This window comes from Spea bombifrons, chromosome 4, assembly GCF_027358695.1.
Source record: "Spea bombifrons isolate aSpeBom1 chromosome 4, aSpeBom1.2.pri, whole genome shotgun sequence".
NCBI lineage: Eukaryota > Metazoa > Chordata > Amphibia > Anura > Pelobatidae > Spea > Spea bombifrons.
In genome coordinates this window covers 8,154,795-8,177,594 of record NC_071090.1, presented here as the reverse complement: position 1 = coordinate 8,177,594, position 22,800 = coordinate 8,154,795, and the positions used below count along the sequence as shown (strand labels likewise).

The following is a 22,800-nucleotide window of genomic DNA, read 5'->3' as shown; positions in this document are numbered from 1 at the left end:
TCGTGTCATTTCTAACCTTTTTTTAATCTGGCGAATTAATTATGTTATCAATGTAATGCAGGGAAAGTGGTTAAAAGATTAGGTTAAATCATATTGTCACATTATCGATATAGAACCGCAGTAAAGGCGTGCCATACAGTGCATTATACGAGGGGTTAAATGGTATCTTTACCCTTTACTCATTAGATCTGTCAGTATTTGCTTATTGAATGTGTGTCATTTATTACCTTTTTTGCCGAATGAATTATTTTGTCAATTTGTGCAATAAAAATGATGAAGGATCCGATTAAATCATATCCTCCCTCTTATTCATAAGGGAAGGCAGCGTGTTGATTGCTGAAGCTCTTATTAGGTTTCCCAATCACATCTTTCGCTGCGAAAATCCTCCGCTACTTTTCTGCTTTGGAGAAAGATTGGTGTGAAATAATTTTTAGCTGACCTTTAAAAATGTCCTCTCGTCATGGTGGTTGGACGGAGGATTGCGGGAAGTGCAAGATTTCTTCTCTCCGCTACTGGTCTCTGCTTTTTCGGACGAGAAAGTTGTTAATGGACTTTCCACGCCTTTTATTTTCCACCAAAGGTCAACATCACTGGCAGAACATACCAGAGCCGGTTAGTGGTCCACCTGCTAGGTTGATAGAACAGCTTGATGCTTCAGCCTTTTTGAGCAGATTTGTCCACACAGTGGATAATGTCAATGGGTACTGAGTGAGAACTCATCTCTGAGTAGTTATGGTATTTGAAATTAAATTTTCAATTCAAATACTCATTCAGCTCGACGAAGTTAATGGCGCTGTTCCACCCAACTAAATGCTGCACAAGAAACATAATTCTTATTACTACTGAATGTCCAAACCCTTCCCCAAAATAATTATTTCATCAATTAACATCTTGCCTCGTTCATATTTTATTCCAGGAGATACTTCATTGTCTTATGACACAGAGGCGCGTAATAGGCTGGTGCCATAGAAAGCTTCTCAAAGGTTTCTGTATTGTTTTTATGTTTTTATGATGGTTCTTCTAATGTTTATTTATTTAATATACTAGGAACCCTCAGCACCACGTTCCTCCTGGATATACCTAATAACGGAATGTAGCTCATTACTAAATGATCATAGCTGGGTTTGACCCACAATCACTTCAGATGACTCATCGTAGCAAAAGTCAAAATTATTGCTCTAATACCATATGGGAAACATCTCTTTGAGATATTTAATAAATATAGGTTAGCAGTGGCCTTTTTTCAAAGAAATCAAAGTAGATATTTTGTTTTAAAGTAGCTGTGATAGCCTCACCCATATCTTCATGAGGACAACCCAAAAGCGTGTGTGATTGCGTGACTCACTCTGGGAACACAAGGCATAATCACCTGCGTATAGGAATGTATCCCACTTCTGCCACCAACTACCCAATTGTGCAATCGCTAATTTGAGTACTTTATAGCAACTGTAAAATGGTTAATTTAATGTTGTGCAAAGATATTGCTGTTTTACGTCCTTTTAATGTTCCCCTTCTCATTCCAATAAACTCCCGACAATGAATAAGAGTTTACTATTAATGTCTGTTTAGTCAAGTCTGCTAATGAAAATTAGCTTGAAAGAAGACAGTGTTCTCTTTTCTGTAATAAGAACGATTGTTGAATGTATTTTTTCGTCATTGAATAGCGAGAACAAAATTCTGTCTACGTGGGGGTCACAGCGTATCTGTTATTTCTTCCTACCGAGCGAAGTCACTCTGTCTTTTTTGCACTGAAATGTATTTATCCCCCAGAGCACAATCATATCGGGCTCTCCACTTTCTCTATGCAGTCCTCCTTGCTTTCGTTCTCTCTCTATGTGACGCACGACCATTTCACTGCCTGCCCAGACCTCATCTCCGTGGTATAATCAGCGAGATTTTTTTTTTTTGAGTCGGAGAAGAAGACTTTCCTATTTGGCTCACAGCGAAGATGCTGATGGTGTAACCCATCGGATTATCCTTTCAGCAATTCACTCTGTTCACGTTCCTAATTAGTGCTAGACTGCTGTTTGATTCGCTTGCTTTATTGCCCCGTATCGCTCTAATAAGCCTCACACTTCCCTGCTTGTGTTTGCCGTTCCCAGCAGTGGAAATCAGCTTTTTTAATTGCACCAGGCTAGAAGATCTCACTTAGTGGCTCTTATTATCTCCCTCCCACAATAGAAGGCGGCAGAGCAGACATTTAGCCCGAAGGCTTCTCTGTATCACGTCTGCTTCATCAAGACTCGCTTGAACAACCGTGTCTCTCTGGATCTGGATGTCACCATAAGTCCAGGTCCTGCAGGTTTGTCCTAGTGCTTCGAGGACAGAGGCTGCCAGCCTGGAGCAAGAGAGCAGAAAATAACTCTCCAGATGAATTAGGCAGGCACCCACCAAATATGTCAGCTCGGATCGCAGGGTGGAATTGGCGGTGGACTTTAACAAGCTTGTAGAAAACAAGTTCGGATTCTCTGGCCTCTTCAGCGTTATTCCCGCCTTAATCATAGATAAACATATTTTTTATTGTTCTGTGATATATTTTCTTGCCCCTCCGGGGCTATAAACTCCTTGTTATCGACGTGTGGCGATACGTGTTTTTATCTGTATGTATTTACTTAGCATTGTTTATTACTGCAGAGTTATAAATATACTTAGTTGCTAGGAGTTAGTGGGTGCTATTCGCTTCACAACATCAATATGTTGCTTTATGGCAAAAGGGTTCTGTTGGAACTATGGTCACCTAGTAATTCTTATCTATAGGGTTAAATGCACATCAGTTTCCCCAAACATTGTATTTTACAGGCCTGTATACTAAATAATGGTAATTTGCAGATATGCAAGATATGCAGAAATCCACGTTATTTGTGTGACATGGAGGCAGCCATCTTAACTTCTCGGGATTTGGATGATTATTTATTCCCATTAGCCTTTTTCTTAAGAAACGTCATGGGGGTAGGGTGACCACAATGGTCCGGATTGTCCGGGACAGTCCCGCAATGGCACTTCAAGTCGCAGGCAGCCTGAATCCGGTACAATGCCTTGTCCCGGATTGAGGAGTCTGTGTGAAGGAGGTCTCAGCCAATCAGGAGAGACTTCTCAACTCTCCCGTTTGCTTGAGAGTTCAGTAGCCTCTCCTGATAGGCTGATTCCCTCCTTCACGCCAACTCAGAGTAAGCTGCAGCCAGCACCAGGTATGTGTGTTTGACTCTGTGTGTGTGTGACTGTGTTTGTCAGTTTGTCAAAATGTTTGTTTGTCAGACTGTGTTTGTCTGTTTGTGTGACTGTGTGTGTAATGTCTTGTAATAGAGGAGTTAATTCTCTGAATCTACTCATGCCAGGTATAAGAGGGGTTAACATTCTATATCTACTCATGTCTGTAATTATAGTATGTATATTATTAAATTTTCCAAAACGTAATAATTAATATATAAAAGTATATGTGAATCAGGGTGTATCTGAGATATATATATATATATATATATATATATATATATATATATATACATATATAATATATTCAATTTATTTTATGTGTAGGTGCATATGTGAATCAGTGTATAAATATATATATATATATATATATATATATATATATATATATATATATATATATATATATATATATATATACACCTTCATAGTGTGTCCCTGAATGGCAGAAAAAAATGTGGCCACCTTACATGGGAGATAGGAGATGACTTCCTTGTAATTGGGACTTGTGTTTTAGTAAGAAACACTGCGTAAGGTAAGAGCCCTCTCCCTTCTCCATGGCTTGCAAGGATGGGCATTGGCAGTGGTAAATCTAGCATAGAATGTATTGGGAACCTTGTTGGGCACTTTAAGGCCACTAAACGATGGAGATGAGGTCACTGGCGAGATACAAGTGGCCACGCACTACACCCTTACACTTGCACAGCAAAAGTAGGTGGCCGGCATCATCTGGCTCAGAGTCTGGTTTTCTAGATGGCCAGTCCAGGCCCGTTGGATATGCAAAAACACGTGCTCCCAATACCCTGGGCAACGACCCGATGGCTGTGATTAACAGATGCTAGCTGTCTAATAAGTGCTCAATTTTCACTCAAAGGGCAAAAAAACTGACTTTGGTCACATGCTTTCAAAACCTACACAGCGACTTCTCACAATAAAGAAATTCTTGGATGTGTTGTTCCGATGATTGGCCATTTTCCTAGAAAAACAAAAGTTTTTCTCGAGAGGAAGAAAAAGCATACATTATCACAGTAAACGAGTGGTTTATGGCAAAATCAATGCAACTCTTTCTCTGCAGCTTCCTTAAGGGAACCTCCCCCCTCCATCTCCACTTATAGCAAGAATATATTATCGCATTCAAATAACCAATGCCACAAAATTAATGCAAAAACTACCTGTTGTGTTTTTTTTTTTTTCCAATTTCCGTGGAAAAATGTAAAGAGAAATCCGAGAAAAAAAAAAAATCAACGCCAGTAGATCACGGTGATAAATATACAGGTCTGCGTGTTTCCTACAGCAGCTGATGTCAATTCATTACGGGGAACGGTGCTTGGCTCATGAAGATGAGTACCGACGCTCATCGAGCAGGCAGCTTTAGTTATTGCTAAGGTGATAGAACTAATGGTCGTTATTGGCCGGGACCCCGGTTGGAACCTATAATCAGATGGTCGAATATCTTAGGGTTTTCCTCTGACGCATTGAGCTTCTCTACTTGAAAGAAGGAGACAAGGTCAGATTGGGAATGAGCTCTTCGCTAGGGCTGCCGGCGTGTTTAAATGCCTCCGTGCCGGCTGCGTGAGACCGCGGCAGCTTGGCTTTTGTGCTCTGCATTTTGCTGTCACTCAGGCTAAACGGCTTGAGCAGTCTCCGGGCCAGGAAGGCACGTTCTCTCATTCACTGAGTTTACGACGGAGAAGATGTCATAACCTGGCCATAGCATTAGCCGCTTATACATACGCAAAGCATTAGGCTGGCTTCACACAGTAAAAGCAATTTACATTTGGTCAACAATTATCTTATTTGGGGAAAGAAAAACAAATATGAGTGACACTCAGTAGGTGGGCTGCTTGAGTCTAAAGATTTCCAATGGCCAAAGGGAAGAGATCTGTGTGCGAAGACAACCTTCTTCAGGTGGCATTAAATTGCTTGTCGTAAATGATCTTCTGTGCCCCAGCATTGGAAACCGGGGTGTTGATTCTTTGTCGCTCCTCCCCAAAACCTCATTTTTACAGGTTCTTAAACTTAGAGGGGCACTCCAGTCATCCTATGCACTTCAATGCACATGATAGCTGGTGTCCCTTTTCCAAATCCACGGGGTCATTCTGTAGAAGCGATCCAATTGCATTTGCCCCATCGCCTGCTCCCAGCTATTCTCTGTGCTGGAAATGTGTTCGGACGTACACATCATGATATACTCAGCGCCAATCCATTTCTAACTCAAGTGAGTGCTTTCATTCTTTTTTGAAGACTATGTATCAAGTCACAAAGAACGTTGATATACATTCTTCTTAAGAAGGGGTATCAAGGACAATAATGCTTCATACTAGAAACCTGCTTCATGTACATACTGCGGGAACAGCCATCTTCAGTTTCTGTTCTCAGGTTCTCCAAAAATGTTTAATTAACTCATTCCTGTCCTATAGTGTAGTTGCTGATCGTTCCAGAATGTCTCAGGCAGCCTTCACAATGGGTGGTGGCGAGGAGAAGGTGGAGAACATGAAGACAACAAACCATTTAATGTTCTAGTCTCCCAAAAAGTAAGATCCATAGGTAGTTCTGATGACTCTAGTCGATTCTGGATTCTTTTATATCGGGGTAAGTCCTTCACTCTTTAGGAAATAGGATCCTTGCTATCTCGTGATGTCAGGCATGATCAAAAAACATATCCCGTACAGTTCGCATTTACATAACCCTTATCCGTACATCCTAATGTGCCAACGTGGCCCTTTTGGAATGCGTGTTCTGGATGACCTAAGGCTTGCTGCAGCTTTAAAATAAATCCTCGGTGTTGCTTACAGGATTATTGCACAAAAGCACTACATCTGCATTTCCAGAGAACATACAATGTGTCCATTATCCATACCCTTACCGCAGAATGCAAGCATGTGCAGAAATCTGTGTCCGGTCACGGTTATTGCAGGTTGATCTTCTCTCTTACGTAACCTGAAGAGATCCGAGTAGGAAAATCAGAGAACCGGGTATTATTATGGATATATTATCAACAGGGGCAGACTGGGGAACAAAAACGGCCCTGGCGTTTTGAGACCAGTGGCCGCTAAATGGCGTACATGTAGCTGCGCACACCATGTGGACAGGTGTTACTAGTCCATGGCTGCGCACTAAAGTGCTGGAGCAAAGGGAATAGTCCAACCATGGATGTAAATATATTTAGATTGTAAGCTCTTTGGAGCAGCTATGTCTTTATACCCATCTTTAATAATTTATGTCTGTTGCATTTATGGTCATATCTGGGAACTTCTCGGCTCTGGCTACCCAGATCCTTCCCTTGCAGGACCCGGCCAGGACTGCACACTGACGTCGGCGGGTGGTCCCGCTGACGTTGGTGGGCGTTCCCGCTGATGTCGGGGGCGTTCCCGCTGATGGCAGCGGGAAACACCCCCATTTAAAGGTCAAGACCCCGCTCCCGGAAAACCGGAGGAGCAGCGCTCATCCAGCAATCTCCAGGTCAAACCCGGAGAGTTCCCAGGTATGCTTATGGTTGGAAGCAGAACCGAACTTGCCATCCGGCACACTGGGCAAATGCCTGATGGGCTGCTTTATTTAAAATCCTAATATATATATATATATATATATATATTGTGACTTACAGGTCCTTAGGACATTTTGATACATTCTAAGTATGCATTTTGGTTCTATATTTATAAAAAAAAAAAAAAAAATAATATTAAAAAAAAAAATTTCTTTTCTGAATATAATGAAATTAAATTGAGGCACTGCTGCTTTTCTAATAAGCTGTAGTAGTTGACACCATCCCAAGTTCCCAAGTGAGAAATTCAATTATAATAAATGATTTTAAAGTGTTGTGTATTTATCAGAAATTTCATCACAAGATATTGGATTATTTTTTTTTCTCAGTTGAATGGGTATCGCTGTTCTGACCGCCGTAGAGGTCTGACAGAGGAAGGTGTGGCTACACACTTGGGATTTATTTTTTACCCTTAAAAAATGAAATAAACCATAATGAATAAATATGTATGTGTGCAGATGTACTTACTGATTAAAATAATCAATATTTTTCAGTACTAGTAATGCACTGATCGCTGATTTAATCCTGAAGCTACTTTAAGGAAGAAGCAGGTGATTTAAAACTCCTGAGATATAACCCAGTCCAGCGCTGGAAAACATTTATATTAATATATTATTTGTATTTGAAGGAGAACTTAAAAATACGTTTTCCAAAATATTCTGCTGATTTATTTTTTAAAACAGTTCCATATTTCTGTGAAATATAATGTTTCCAGACAGCTGCATATCAGTCATTAGACAAACACCCTGACTCCTTATCATACTGTCCTGTGTTAAACAATAGAATGGCTCAGATTTAACCACCCAGTGGAACATTCTGACTAATGAGTCTATGGAGGAAAGGACTTCATTAGCATTGCCATAAAGAATCGGCTCAGTGTGGTGATTGAGCAGGGAAATCAACCCCAATATCACATGACCGATAATCATACCTGGCAACTCTCCAGGTTTGACCTGGAGATCCTCCGGGTCGCACGAGCAGGGTCTTGACACGCCCCGCTCCCCGCCCATTTTCCTCTTAATTGGGGTTGTTTTCTGCTGACATGGGACCGCCCACCAACATCATGGGGACCGCCCACCGACGTCATTGGGATTGCCCGCTGATGTCAGTGGGCAGTCCTGGCCACTGTAAATCACTGTAAATGGTGCCGTACATTACACTCAAGCAGAGCTCTAGCATACTGTATGTGAGCCTCTGGATTTACTGATTCTTTCTAATTAAAGATATTACCACCGATAATTAAGCATGAGACAACAGGGTAGACAAGATCAGAATATTTTGTTTCGGTCCCCAAAACTCCAGAGGGAAACATAGAATTTGACAGCAGAACCATTAGGCCCGTCTAGTCTGCCCATTATGCCTGGTGTCAAGACTCAGACCTTAATAAATCCTTGATCACATCTTAGATTCATGGTAGCTTTATGGCTATCCCATGCATGTTCAAATTCCCTTACTGGATTAGCCCCTACCACATATGATGGGATGCTGTCTCATGTATCTACTACCTTCTGTGGACATATCTCTTTGACTCCACTCTCTCACGCTAAACTGGACCAACACATGGGGAATGTGGCAGCAACATTAGGGGAAAAAAAGGTTTGGTAAGAAGGGTGATTTCTGTAGGACAGGGGACTGAACATTATGTAGGTTTAGCCTCAAATCACAATAATCACAGCTATTCAGAGATAAACAGGCCACTTTTATCTTTTTAACTGAATATCGGCAAAACTTGTGCCGTATATGGACATTATGTCAGCACCCAAAGGGTTACTGTCAGGTTGAGGTTCCTTTGCAGCCAGTTAATGAGACGTACAATAATGTGTTAATTTAACGGACTCAAATCGATGGAAAAAACAGGGTCACACATGAAAGGATAATTCCTCGCTGCCCATTACGCCGGTTGTTTCATTTTAATTCTTTATCACTCTTCTTCCTCCCTAGCAGCCCCTTTTTATGCCCCCTCCACATACTGTATTAAGCTAAACACGTAGCGAGAGCGCTATGCCTCCAGATATAACAGACAGAAATAACAGGATGCATTTATCACGCGCGTCACCCTGTCAGGGCCATGCTGCTCACGGAAAAAGACTTTATTACCAGGTCCGGGCGTGAAAAAAAATAAAAAATGGACTGTTATCCTTATTATTATTACTTTATTTTTTTGTGCTCGTAGAAAATGCTGACCTTGCAGCCAGATTGTAGCGTGCTAGGGGGAAATACGTCACACGCGCCGAAACGGGCAGCAAGGTGTGATGGAGTATTTGGAGGCCAACGTCCAATTCCAGAGAGCATACGGTTTAAGGGCGATTATTGGACCGTTGAGGGATTGATGCTAAAGGTGACCCTGTCTTCATAGGTGATTTATCCTTTGAAGAAAGCATTCACTTCAAGCCAAGCAGACCATGGCTTACACTCACTCGTGCTGGTTTTTGTATGATTGGTTTTTTTAAATATGTTTTTTCTATGTAGTGATCTACAAGCCATGTTTTTTTGGTCACTCCGCAGTTGAACTCAGCATTAATCACCTTGCTGAGTTCCTTGGTGAGAAGCAGATCCTACTTTCTGATCAAACCAAAGGCCATTCAGCTTGGGTGACTTTGGTTGCCTTGAGCGTAACTCAACTCAACTCAACGCAATAATAAATTTGCATTCCAAGTTGAGTTCCGGTTTTGTAAATACCACTTCATCTATGGCAGTCTGTCCTTGGCCCACTAAATAAAACTATAACGTCAGATCTCTTCCACCTTTTAGCTTACACTAACCCAATGCTAAAAGCACAAAACACCTCCCATGCCCTGACTCAAAATGTCCCTCTCAGGCCACTTAAATACCTTGAGTCGCTCTAACCCCCAAACCCTTTTTTAACCATATAGCTCCCCTATTACCTGATAAGTCCGTTTATATTGGAAGATTGGAAGAATCCATGTACTCCCTTTAAAATGGGACAACTTGGTCTGCATAGCTGCCAACAGTTCTGGATTTCCCGGGACACACTTGACCACTTAGTCCATGTCCCAGCCACCCAGCTGTATGCATTAGGCAGAATGGAAATACCCCAAATCCATCACTGTACAAGTGTGGAAATAGAACGTTCTTTGGGCCAGACCCGTGTTCGTGCGATGTCACTATTTTAAGGATTCATCGGGTATTCTTTAAGCAGTGGCGTGATCAGAAAACAAATGGTTTAAAAATTGTACTCCGTCATACAGCACACTCTTTTTTTAACCATTACTATTTCCTTAATGTGAGGTCAGCGTACTAAGTAAAGAAAACTATGATGGAAATGTTGGCAGGTATGCTGAGCTTGGCATCAGTAGATCATTTTGGATTTCTTTCTCCCATTTACCCCACCACTAATCTAATTTAAACTCAATGGACTGAGTATTTATATCAACCTATTTATAAGCTGCTGTCTTGACTGGTGCCGCCTATGGCCGTTAACGTATACATAGGAAGGGGTAGAGACTTTTCGCAGCCAGATGAAATAGCATTTTTGCGATGGGAGAAAGTCGGCCGCGTGGCAGGCAAATCACCTGTCATTTGCCATACAGCATTTCCCGGTATGAATCAAATCAATCAGTAGATTACACAATCAAACAGAGTGCTGGATGCCAGGGTTCCACATTCATCATCTATGTGGAATATGTCAACTTTTCGGTCCAAAGCCATGTTTCTGCAGCTCTGCGATGTCAGATTATGCATATATAGACGCAACTCTATCACGGATGATGCAGAAAGCCATTTGGTTAATCAATGATAGTATTAACCTGCTTGAAAAACCTCAGATAATTTCTACTTTCTTTATCGTACAATGCCAGGTATATAAATATATCAATGTATGGTGCAATCATCCGACGCTCCAAAAGAGAAACGTCACTTATTCCTTCTCCCTTCTGCGGGAAAATATCCGGAGATAATAAACTAGTATAATACAGTATCTATGGGTCTATGATATGGCACTACAAAGAGACAGAAACAGTGTGTATAACTAACAAAAAACACTATTAGAATACAAAAAGTCCATACATTTTTATTTCAATATGAATTAGAAAGTCAGGACCAATTTAAAATCCGATGGTCCCTTTGGAATAATAGATATATAGCTATATAGACATATATACAGTATATATATATATATATATATATATATATATATATATATATATAGATATAGATAGATATTTACTATATATATATATATATAGTACAATAATATATATATATATATATTATATATAATATATATATATATGTATATATATATATATATCTTAAGCTATAATAATATATTATATATAATATAATATATATATATATATATATATATATATGTATATATATATTATATTATATATAATATATATATATATTTATATTATTGTACTATATATCTTAAGCTATAATATAATCAATGCTGCTATGTATCCCTTCCTTTTCCAGCCATGTCTAATTTATATCTTTTGATGTGTGTAAGTCCATCTGATTTTTAAGATTATCTTGAAAATGGAAATGAAATGAGTTTTTTGTATTATGTGTTTAAATGTCAATAATAAAAAGAAGTCCATCAAATACAGAAAAGATAAAAAAAAAAAGCAGATTTTATTTCTATGAAAAAAATGAATTTGTAGTTATAAAACTTTTCTCATTATATTGAAAAATATTTTTTTGTGTTGTTATTTGAAGATCTGGAAATTAAATGAAACAATGTTTTTATGATTTTGAGTGAGATAAGGCATAGGTCCAGCGTAGCTCGGCCCTCAAAACCGAGACAGTAGGAGTCAGGGGCTAGTTGGGGGCTTCTTGGATCTACCCTGACTGGCCCAAGGATCTGTAAAATCAGTGGAGGTCTCCACTGCAGTTTGTATGTGGCCTCCTTGGGACACTCTTAAACTTAGCTGAGCGAGGTGGCTCTTTGGTTAAAGCGGGTAGGGGGCCATACTTCTGCCCCCAACACGACCCTGCCAACCGCCAGACATAAGTATACAGATATGGAGACCTGAAATGTTGAGGTGCATGCATAGGGCAATGCCTAGCCACACCATGTTTACATGAGCAATCCCATTAATATCTTTTACGTGGATAAATCAAACCCCATCAGAATTTGGTACCTTCAGGACAGTTTATATTTAGAAGTGTCAGTATCCACAACTTCATTACCCTAAAGAAGACTTTATCCAAGTGACGGTTGAGCTCTTAAGCTTCGACACCGAGCCACTTTATCCTAACATGTTCAGACAGGGACTGTCAAGCACCATTATAGACACTAAGGAAAAGCGGCTTTTAATAATGAAACGGTGGACCTGCTTGACCTGCTTGGGGTTCTGCTTCTAGGAGATAATGTGCTTAATTGTCCCTTAAACGTGAGTTTGATGGACTTGTACATTGGAGTTTATTGTCCTTTAATTCCATGTTAAGTAGTAAACTCAACTGCTCTTGAGTACTAACCCCAGACTTACCTTTGGACATAGACCCTGCCCGGTTCAGTGTTTGATCTACCGAGAACTACCGTATTCAGCTGAACCGGCAATTAATAACTACAAAGTCCAAGTAAAACCCAACGGATCACATGAATCAGTGAAGAATCTACTCTTCTAGGCATATATCTTGAGGAATTCACCAGTTTGACCAAGGTGGGGCTGATCACCTTTCACCTGTCTATACCAGTAGCATTAGTAGTAAATCCCGGTTATTGTTGCCCTTCGTTTCTTCTAAACCTACTTGAGTACAAAATACTAAATAAATATAAAGTTGAATATAAATTAAGAGTTATAGGAAGGCATTGTACACATATTTTTTTGTAATTAATGTTACAGGGTCCTACAGTATGTGCCACAGAATGAACATTTTAGAATGGAGACAAATTTTTATTGTATTTTTTGCCTTGCATCTGTTTTTGTGAACTTTTTGGGCGGCGTTTTCTTGAATTGGTTTGGGAAAGTATTCGTGTGTGATCACCTGGGGAAGGCACGCTTTTATCTGCCTCTGCGACATTGGAGCATTCGCTTTTTGTCATGTTGCTTAGAAGCCATTGAAGAGAGAATTCTTGGTTCTTTCTTTCTACTTTCAGTTCAATAGCCAGCACAGTTATCTTACGGCTTTAATACCCGGAACTCGTATCTGTCAGAACTGCCCGTGGAAAGGGAGCCGACAGCCTTGGGATTGTGCCAAATGAAAAGTAAAATCCATTGGCTGAGAATGATAAATGTAATGGTTTAAGGCTTTTTATTAGCCTGCTATTGGAATTATCATAGGATTTTTGTTAGGTCATAATGGGCAAATGCTTGCCTAATATCATGTAATCAGGATGATGTAATACTGTTTGCCAATATTTACAGGGTCAAGTTGACAAAAGGATGTGAACAAGCTGAAAAGTCAATGTCAAGGCAACAATCTGGATAGTAGAATCCGCTTTCATGCACTCTGACGCAGTAAATGTTTTTACCGATCGTTCTTATGGTTTGTTATGATTTGTTTACTAAACTGCAAGCAACTTTAGCAAAAATGAAAACGTAACCTCTGCTGATCCCGCTGATCGCCGACGTATTAAGAGCATAACCTCCAACACTTGAGGGGTCCAGATGGAGAAACCTGTGTTGGGTATTGGGGCCGCCTACCTTGCGATGCTAGGGTTTTTATAGCTCCCAGGGCAGGTCAAAGGAGATCAGAAGATCTCCCCAACTGGCCCATTCTCCCCATTGCCTGCAAAAGCGGAACAGTGGGAAAGCAACCCGGGACATTGGGCCAGTGCCCAGAAATCGTGACTGTTGGAAGGTAAGGAGATATCTTGTATTGGCCTTGTTGGAATCTATGGAGATTTTTGTCCCTTTGAGTATATTTTCCTGCTTTCAAGTATTTCAGATGTTTGCTCTAAATTTCCATATACGGTATTAGGTTTCACTGTAAGTAAAAAATGTTACTAGGACAATTCTTAAAAACCCATTTACTTACTAGAAACTGCTCCACAATGGCGTAATTTTTTTAAGATACTCTTATCACCATTTCGGAAAAAAAAATTTGACAATTACGGTATATATTTTCTTTAATTTGCCGCTTTAAGATAATTAACAAACATAGGAATAAGTGTAAACAGTATCCTAGCTCCATTCCTTAAAGGAGCTGATGGGATGACTTGTGGCACCGAGCAGCTGGGCAGTAAAGGAGTTAATCAACCATCGGTGGAATGATCAGAGTGAAATAATGAGCTAAGAATATCAATGCCTTAGTCCTTCGCAATATAAGCTGCTGGCTCAATGACAGCCTTCTTCTCCTTCACTAGCAAAGTGACTTTTCTGTATCTGCTCCTCTTCCTGCAGATAAAGTCTGCTGGATTTATAGTTTTTCATACAGACACAGATCCGTTTCCCAGCCGCTGCGTGGATTACATTCACGCTTTCCCTCTCCGTGGCGCTTGGTCCCCCCCCTTCTCTTCTCTCTGCTCCCCTGCCTCCCCCCCTGCTTACTCCTTCATGTCACAGATAATAGAGCTTTAAAGCATTTTGTGTGCTCAAAGACAGGACAGAACAATTTCAGGCTGATTTCCACCTTCCAGTAGAGATTCCTGGTACCAACGTGATATTTATGAAAAATTACTAAAACTAATTCAATACCAAGCAAGGGCAACCAAGGACAAGGAGATACCTTGTGGCTACAGGAGATCCGCTGCCAGCTCATTGTCATTGTTGCCAAGATGTCTTGGCTTGGATTACGGAGATATTCTACCCTGTTCATCAGTGTTTACATTAAATAGATTCCGAAGGGTTAATCGGGCCCCGTGAAGATGCACGTATTGGGTTTTATTTATTTATATTGCGCCAACATATTCCCCAGGGCTATACAACGTGGTATAAACCATTCCAATTACCTTTGTTTTGGTAATTAAACATTTTTGACAGAAAAGGGGATGCAGTGGCAGCCACCAAACTGCTGCCCGTGTCATGAGACCCACATCATCAGATCTCTTTGCCATCGCAGTGTCGCAAAAGGCACGAGGTCAATCCGTGCATGGATTGTTCACCCTGTAAGTAATTTTATATGCATTCTTACAAAAAAAAAGGGAGAAGCTGCAGCCCTGCAGCTGTCCTTCTCCTCCATAGTCCGACATTTATTTCCGCTGATTGGCAGCATGAAAAAGCCAATCAGTGGTAGGAAAGAGCTCCCATTGAAAGCAGAATAGACCCCCCACATGCTGTATATGCCAAGCCAGTGCTGACCAGGGCTGACTGGCAGTAAGTATATCGCCATACCTGGGGCACTGCAGAGAACCTGCGGGTCGCGGGAACATGTTGAGGCACACACCGCTCCCCACATGCAACATCAACAGGCTGCCCACCAACGCTAGCAGACCACCTGGCAACGTCAGTGGGCAACCCACCAAGGTCAGCGGGACCGCTGACTAAAATCAGTAGGCCTGCCTACCGAAAAAGGAGGGATCTGGGTAGCTGGATGTTTCCTGGATGTTCCCTGGCCCGTATACTATGGACATGGAGATGTGTTTGCCCGGAACATTTCCTGCATTGGAAAAACGAGGTGGGGAAGAGGGGCACATCTATGTGTATTTCCAAGGAGGACACCATGTCAATTTAAAGAGACCTCTCAGCTATCATATGCATTACAGTGGAGTGTCACTTTAAGATTCACAGGGACCTATGGTGGATTTGATCGAAGATCCCCACATACCAAGGACCAAATGTATAAAGTAGTGTTGCCACCTGGCCAGTATTTTGCCCAGGAACTCTGAACAGCAGGGGCAGATTGGGAGGGGAGTGCGGCGCAAGAGCTGAAGTCTGTGCCGGCTGAGTCTCCCTATCTTCTGTGTTGACCACTTCTGCTCCCCTGTCTCCATTCCCGCAGCTCCGCTCCTTCTCTTGCTTTTTTCTGTCTTATTTTTGTGAGGACACTCAGCACTAGCGTAAATAGCAATTTGAGGCAAAATAAAGGTGAACCAACAAGCAAGAACATTCTGCTCATGTCCATCGCAACCGCAACACTTTTAAAGCTGGTGTAATATTTTATCGTATTAGTAGTTTTTTTTATATCAAACTACGATAAAAGCACATACATGAAGTGTAGGGGATCTCGAGTTTTGAAATGACAGCCCTCTGGGACCACTTATTTCAGAGGGTCTCTGACCCTGCTACGATGACCACGGTGTCTCGATGGCAGAGAGTCTATTTATAACAAGCGCCGATGAATCTGGGACAAGCCTGGATCTGCTGACCTTGTAGAAGTGCGTCCCTTTATGAAAGTAAAATTTTAAGGCCACTGACATAGCACTGTGCCGAACGCCATAACGCGGGTAATCCAGCAATAAATCCTTTTATAAAAAGATGCTCAACGGGCTTTTTACGGGATTACGTAAGGAGTCCAATGCAAACCCATGCGATTTTTTTTTTGGTCTTAAATATACGCCTTTTCATTCTCTTTTGTAGGAGACTCTAAGACTGGCAGGGACTGTGTTAGTCCGATAATACTCTTATTTATTTATTGGTCTGTGTTGGGAAGTGATAGGTGGCTCAGTAAGTCAGATAGATGCTGAAGGTTGGGAACCTGGTTGTACTCTGTTGACGTTGACTGTCTTTCTCTGAAAGTATTTCTGTTTCAAGGTTTTTAATAATTAATTGGAGGTTGGCGAGTTGGTTCTGGTATGAGCCGGGCTGTGAGGACCCTGACCTTAGGGTCTGCTCATTGCATGTCGGAAGCCCTCACAGGTAATCGACGCACAGGAGGTGTTTTGACTAGCTTTGGCTACTACCCTCGCCAGATTATTCTTGAGAAACCAGGAACATCTGGAAGGAAAAGCAACACAGGCTTCTTCTCTCTAGAATAGAAACACTTGGGAGGTATGTGCTTTCGGTAAAGGGACAGTTTAATGTTCTCGACAAAATAAAAAACTAAAACACTTGCTTGACCTAGAAGTTGCAGTCCTGTTGCTGTTGCTCCTCATTTCTTGCCAGGGTTCTAGTTAATTTTAGTTGAATGTGTTCTTGGTTCTGATGTATTCCTCACCACATTCCCGGTTTTGTGAGGCAGCCCCTGGTTGCTGCCCCACTCTCTTGCTTTCGCCAAAGTAGGAATCGTAGGCCGGCCCAGGGAGCTGTATAATCAATGGGGATCTGTGCTGTTGCAGGCCAGACCTCCATTGTAGGTCTCACAAGGCCACCTTACGACTCTCTTTCCGGTTCTGACCCCACCACTTTTCACTCTCACCATTGTGACACCTGGGGGATATGTTAATGTGTAAGGGAAATCATTTTCGGAGCTCACCGGCCGCAGAGCTTCCCTACATCGAAAAAAAAGGTGCATGTCTCCTAAATTCAGAGACCCGCATCTCTTACTGAACACTTAGATGGGGCATGCTTCTATTTGTGCTTCAATGTCTTAATATTCATTCAGTTCCTTCCCACACAGGCTCAGGTTGCCGATATAAATAGCATGGTACCGGCGGAATATATTCAGGGCTATGTCCGCTGAATGTGCGTGATAACATGCAAATAGAATGCATTGGTTCAGATTTGGGGAAAAAATAGTTACAAGGGGATTGAAGTTGCCTGCTTCCCGGCCTCTGTGGCACCGTATAGGAAGATTTAATTACCCGACCCCATGACAGCTCTGCAGAAGTAGGTCACAAGAGTCTTTTCTGCAGATGTGGCGTGCTGGGAGGTGATATGGTAACTAGAGGCATCTAGCAACTGAAATATTGTTCTGTATTTCCTATTATGCCTGTAAAAAAAAAATAATAAAAAAAATCTATTTAGTGTCTGCCCTTTTCTATCATATTAAAATTGAGAAAGAAGATGAATATACAGGCAAAAAAAAATAAAAATACTAACAAACAAAAAGCAAAATCTACGCCTCTACGCCCTCCATACAATTCAAGAAATATAAAAACTGGAGCACGCTGCAAAATTTGAGAAAAAAAACAAGATATTAATTAAGCTGTCAATAGACAATATACGTACCGAGTTTTTTCCAAATTAACATCATGGGGCTTCGCCAGAGCAACATAATAGAAAAAAATATGATTTTTTTTTTTTTTTTTAAAGAAAAATTGAGCACACGGCAAATTTTAAGCAAAAAGCAAGATATTTATTAAGTCATCAGTGATGGCATCAATTTACGCACCAAATTAACGTACATTTATCCCAATTAACATAATTCACTAGAGCAACGTAACCGAAATATAAAAAATCTACATTTTAATTTAATTTTATTTATCCGTGATATTGGTATACTAATGGCAGCATTCAGCATAAACGGCGTTCTGTACAGAAATCTTGTATGTTGTTATAATCGGCATAGCTGGGTCCTTTTTAAATGATCTCACCACGAAATTAACCCTTCAATAACCCAAAGATTCTTTTATAGTGAGCAACCAACTGTCCTTGCCAAAAAAAAACAACATGACTTGTTAAAGATCCTCTGCCTTAAACACTCATCGGGATGCTCTGGTATAATTAACCCGGAGTCGAATACGAAGGGGTCAGCGCCAAACTTTGTGACGAGGGGAGGGCTGGTAGCATTCAGAGAGAGAAGAGATCATTTACATGACATTATATTTATAGCCGACTCCATAGAGCTTTTACAAAAAGTGAAAATTAGCTAAAAAAAAACCCCATACTGGTACAGAAGTAGAAGAAGGCAGTGACCTTGTGAGCTTACAATCACACGTTTACAGAAAAGTCAATAAAAGGTGCAGGAAAAGGATCCGGTCATTGTGGAAATGCAACCTGAAATCCTTCTTACTCCTGAGATTTCATACTCTTCCCTGTTTGTGACCCCCAACCTCTTCTCAGCCCCCCTGAGACCCCCCCACGGAGATTATTTTATGAACCATTGGAACTTTGTTTAATGAATACAAAATTTTATTGGATTTTCCCTGTTTATCTATTTATATATTCATTGATCAATTGTTTTATTCATTACCATCTATTTAATTGATTGATTAATGAATATACGGCGTCTAATTTACGCATTTAGTTATCGCAGTCTTTATAATATATATACATCTCCTTTAATTGATTGATCTATAGAGTTACTTATATAATTACGTATTATCTCTCTAGCCAATTGATATTATCAATCACACTGGACACTAATCAATTTATAATTTCAATAGGACCTGTCATGTAGTCTCTGCGGGGGTCCCCTATACAGGGTCTCCTCACATTCAATTACTACCAATTATCTAGTGCTGTATATATACTATATAGGTCTAAGAGATAAATCTAAAATACATAGAAACTGTGATTTAGTCTTAACATTTGGCCATAGAGATGTCTGACAAATATCTGACATTGACTCTGAGTCTCTGGGTTTTTGAACCAATCTGAGGGTCTCGGGGGCCGGAGCTTACACTGCAGCAATAATATACATAAGACTGGTGCTTAAAGTTACCACGAGGACCAATATTAGAGACATTTGGTATTAGAACGCAGGTGGTGATTCACTACATATAATCTTCATGATGGACTATTAAAGGGTTAATAGTCTCAGGGTCGGCTCATTTAGAAAAGTTCCCAGATTTGGATATGACTATTTATCTGATGCGGTTGATCTCTAGGGAACGGAAAATAAAATATTGGCTCATCCAAGACCAGGAAACCATACCGATCCCAATTGTACATGTCAAATTAAACAAACATTTGTAACCATTCATTTACGCTAATACTGTGTGTATGTGACGCTCGCATGCAAATAAATGCACAAGCCACAAATGATATATTCCTATAAAGTGACGGACTGTAAAAGTTACGTCCCACCATTGGCCTTCACCTTATTGCAGTTCTCATTTCTTTTGCCAAGTGGGACTTAAGCTTTATCTTGTTTTAATGGAGGGGTTAGTATGATGTTATGTGTTATTCATCGAGGCTGTGGGATCAGTGCCTTTACATAGTAGGCAGGGGGTTATGGAGATCTTCTTTGCTGTATTACTGAGTGTCTGAAACTTGGCAAAGCGTCTTGGATAGTGTGGAAATCAGGCTGCAAGCGTAATTAAGCTGATTCCATCAGAACGTCCCTGCTTTGGAGACATTTTTATACGTGATGGCTTTAAACATGACAATTTGGAACGCTCAACGGCTGCAAAATGGGCCAGTACAAGAAGGCGTACAAATAGGGGAAGACCTTATCAATTACTGCAGCGGAAGTCTGTGCAGTTTTTATGCCAACAGGGATTTTATTAATGATAGGAAACCATCCCATACCCTATGGTTACAATCAAGAGCATGTCTCAAACACCCAGGCTGTTTACTACATACCTCGTAACATCCGAAAAAGGGTAATTGTGTCTTGTAAGGCCACCAAGGAGCAATAGGCCGCCAACCTTCTTCTTTCTGGAGCAATACTGCCCACAGGAAAAAAAAACAAAGGATGGGCAGATCTTCTTGACCACCTCAAAGGAGGGAAACAACTGAAGTTTTGAAGGAGTTAGGGAGATCCAAGAGGCCAACCCACTTCTACCACCATAAAGCCAGTTCTCACTGGCGAAGTCAAAGTGAGTGCGCAAAGAACATCCAGCTGAAGCTAAACCGAGGGCCACAGATGTGTAGCCCACCTTCACAGACCTCCTCCGTGGGATCAGTGTCACTTTAGACAGACGTCAGCAGGGAGGTCCATGGCTGGACTCATCTTTGCACGAATAGAGATCCCCAAAGAGGTAGAAGACTAGCTCAATGTGAGAAGGGACAACATCTCAGCCGGCCCTTTGGTGAATATCTGCTTGGGAAAGTATCTGATTTTATCTTGCGTTTCTCATTGCAGAGGGAAAATCTCCCTTAGTTTTTTTAATCTAATCCAGCCTACAAAAACGCCAAATTTCCTCTGCATGAGCGAACCGACAACTAATAAACCAACCAATAACTCCATAATGTCCTGGCTTCTCTACCATATAGTACCGATCTCTGCCATCTCCAATTATGTGGGCTACCTAATTACTAAATAAAATGCGGGTGGTGGAGCCTTACTGCCCTTTTTAAAGAATGGCGGCCATGTTTTCTTGGCTTCCTTCTATAGCAATGTGATTCCTCCATACTCAAGAACAGTTTTGATGTAGAATTTTAGCCTTATTACTGTTGCAACCAGATTGGAACATAGATTGGTCCAATCAGAAGAAGCCTTTTATTAGTTACAAGTGTTTCTCATGCGCTGGATTCAAAGAAACCTGCATTTTTTTATCATGAGCGTAGTATTTAATCTTTAATATTTTATCATTTTTTATGCTGCAACCTTATTGCCATATTGATGCTTTTTTGGTATTTTATATGCATCGTAAAGGAATGTATGATCCTTGTGAAAGGTGTGTGAATAACGCAGTTTCTCGGCTTCTATTTGTATGCGTAAGTTGTAGAAACGTATTTGTGTTTTATATAAAAAAAAGTGTGTTACCAAAGGGACTGGAGGTAATTTAAAAATCTATTTATCTCTGAATCTATACATTTTTGTAGTAATTCTGCTACAACAATGCGAAGATTGATTTTTATGCCCTAGATAAAGTTTAAGTGTCAGATCGACTTTAATTATAGAACAGAGATCAGCAGTCAGGGGCAACTCTGACATCATCAGGTTATAAATACGCTATGTAAATTCTGGTTACCTTTAGGTTTGTCGATTAATGGGAGGGACGAGGGACAGCAATGGGCAGCGGGAGACGGATGACTGGATGGAGATGCTCTGATAGTGGACAGTAAATTACGAATGAATAATGTTACGAAAGAGAGAAGGTCAAGGACAGGTAGTTAAGGAAAGGGAAATAGTAGGACAGACAGAACAAAGGAGGGGCAATGACTAAGGGGAATGGAAGATAAATGGTGAAGAAAGTTCAGGTTGTCAAGACTGGGGAGAAGGAGCAGAACAGAGAACTGCGGAAGAATGAGACATAAGTGTTTTGGTGAGAAGCACATTGTAGAGGTGGGTGAGCGGACTATTATTTGACACGAATCACGTCGGACCTGAGATGGAATGGCCCACCAGTGCATCCACATATCTAAGAGGGGGCAACTTGGCCCAGGTGTGCCGCCCTCCAGATGAGCTGAGATGGGCATTGACAGTAAGCCTGCCTCAAGTGCCCTCTGACCGGCTATAACTATAAGCATGGGATAGAGATATAATAAAAAGAAGAGGATGCAGGAAAAGAGAAAGGGAGAAAAAAGGGAAAGAAGGAAGGAGAGAATGGGTTAAGAAGGGAAAGAGTGATTTAAAAAAGGAGAAATGGGGAGACAAAGACAAGGGTAGAGATTGTATAGGAATGAGAAGAGATGGAAAAAAAACAGTGCCAATTGCAATTGAATAAGTGGGTCTAGGGGTAAATGGAATATGCCTAAAATAAGTAATTATCACAGCATATTTACACATGTATGCAAATTACAATACATTTATACAAAGTACCCTGTTAAAATCCTATTTTACTAGATCATTTTAGGTAATTTTAAATCAGGAGTGTTGCTAGTCTTATAGTATAGTCTTATAGTATAGTCTTATAATATAGTCTTATAGTATAGTATAATAGTATACTCCTATAGGATAGTCTTATAGTATAGTCTTATAGTCTTATAGGATAGTCTTATAATATAGTCTTATAGTATAGTCTTATAGGATAGTCTTATAATATAGTCTTATAGTATAGTCTTATAGTCTTATAGGATAGTCTTATAATATAGTATTATAGTATAGTCTTATAGGATAGTCTTCAAATATTGTCTTATAGTATAATTGTATAGTATAGTCTTATAGTATAGTCTTAGCAATGTTGATTTGGGAATTGCTCAATCCCAGCCGCTGTGTGTATATGATAGAAAAGATTGCCCTCTAATCTGTATAACCTTCCAAACATCCTTCATCCTGTGATAGGGACACATTCATCACTTGACACACAGGAGACCAGCCACTGCCCTCAGCTTCCCTTGACCTCCTCCAGTGGGGTGGAATAAGGACTATTTTTCAGCTGTATGTCCTCTGATAAATGGCTCTCGGAGGGGAGACAGAGAAGGAATATATAAAACCTCCAGGATACCAGCTGGGTCTGGACTGTTCTACAAATCAGGAGTCATGTCATT

At 40.6% G+C, this 22,800-nt stretch overlaps 1 protein-coding gene across 4 annotated transcripts in view; it reads left to right on the top strand.

The window, feature by feature from the left end:
- Positions 1 to 22,800, top strand: part of SGCD (sarcoglycan delta) — a 190,629-nt gene that overhangs the window by 32,616 nt on the left and 135,213 nt on the right. The gene's annotated exons all lie outside the window — the stretch shown is intronic.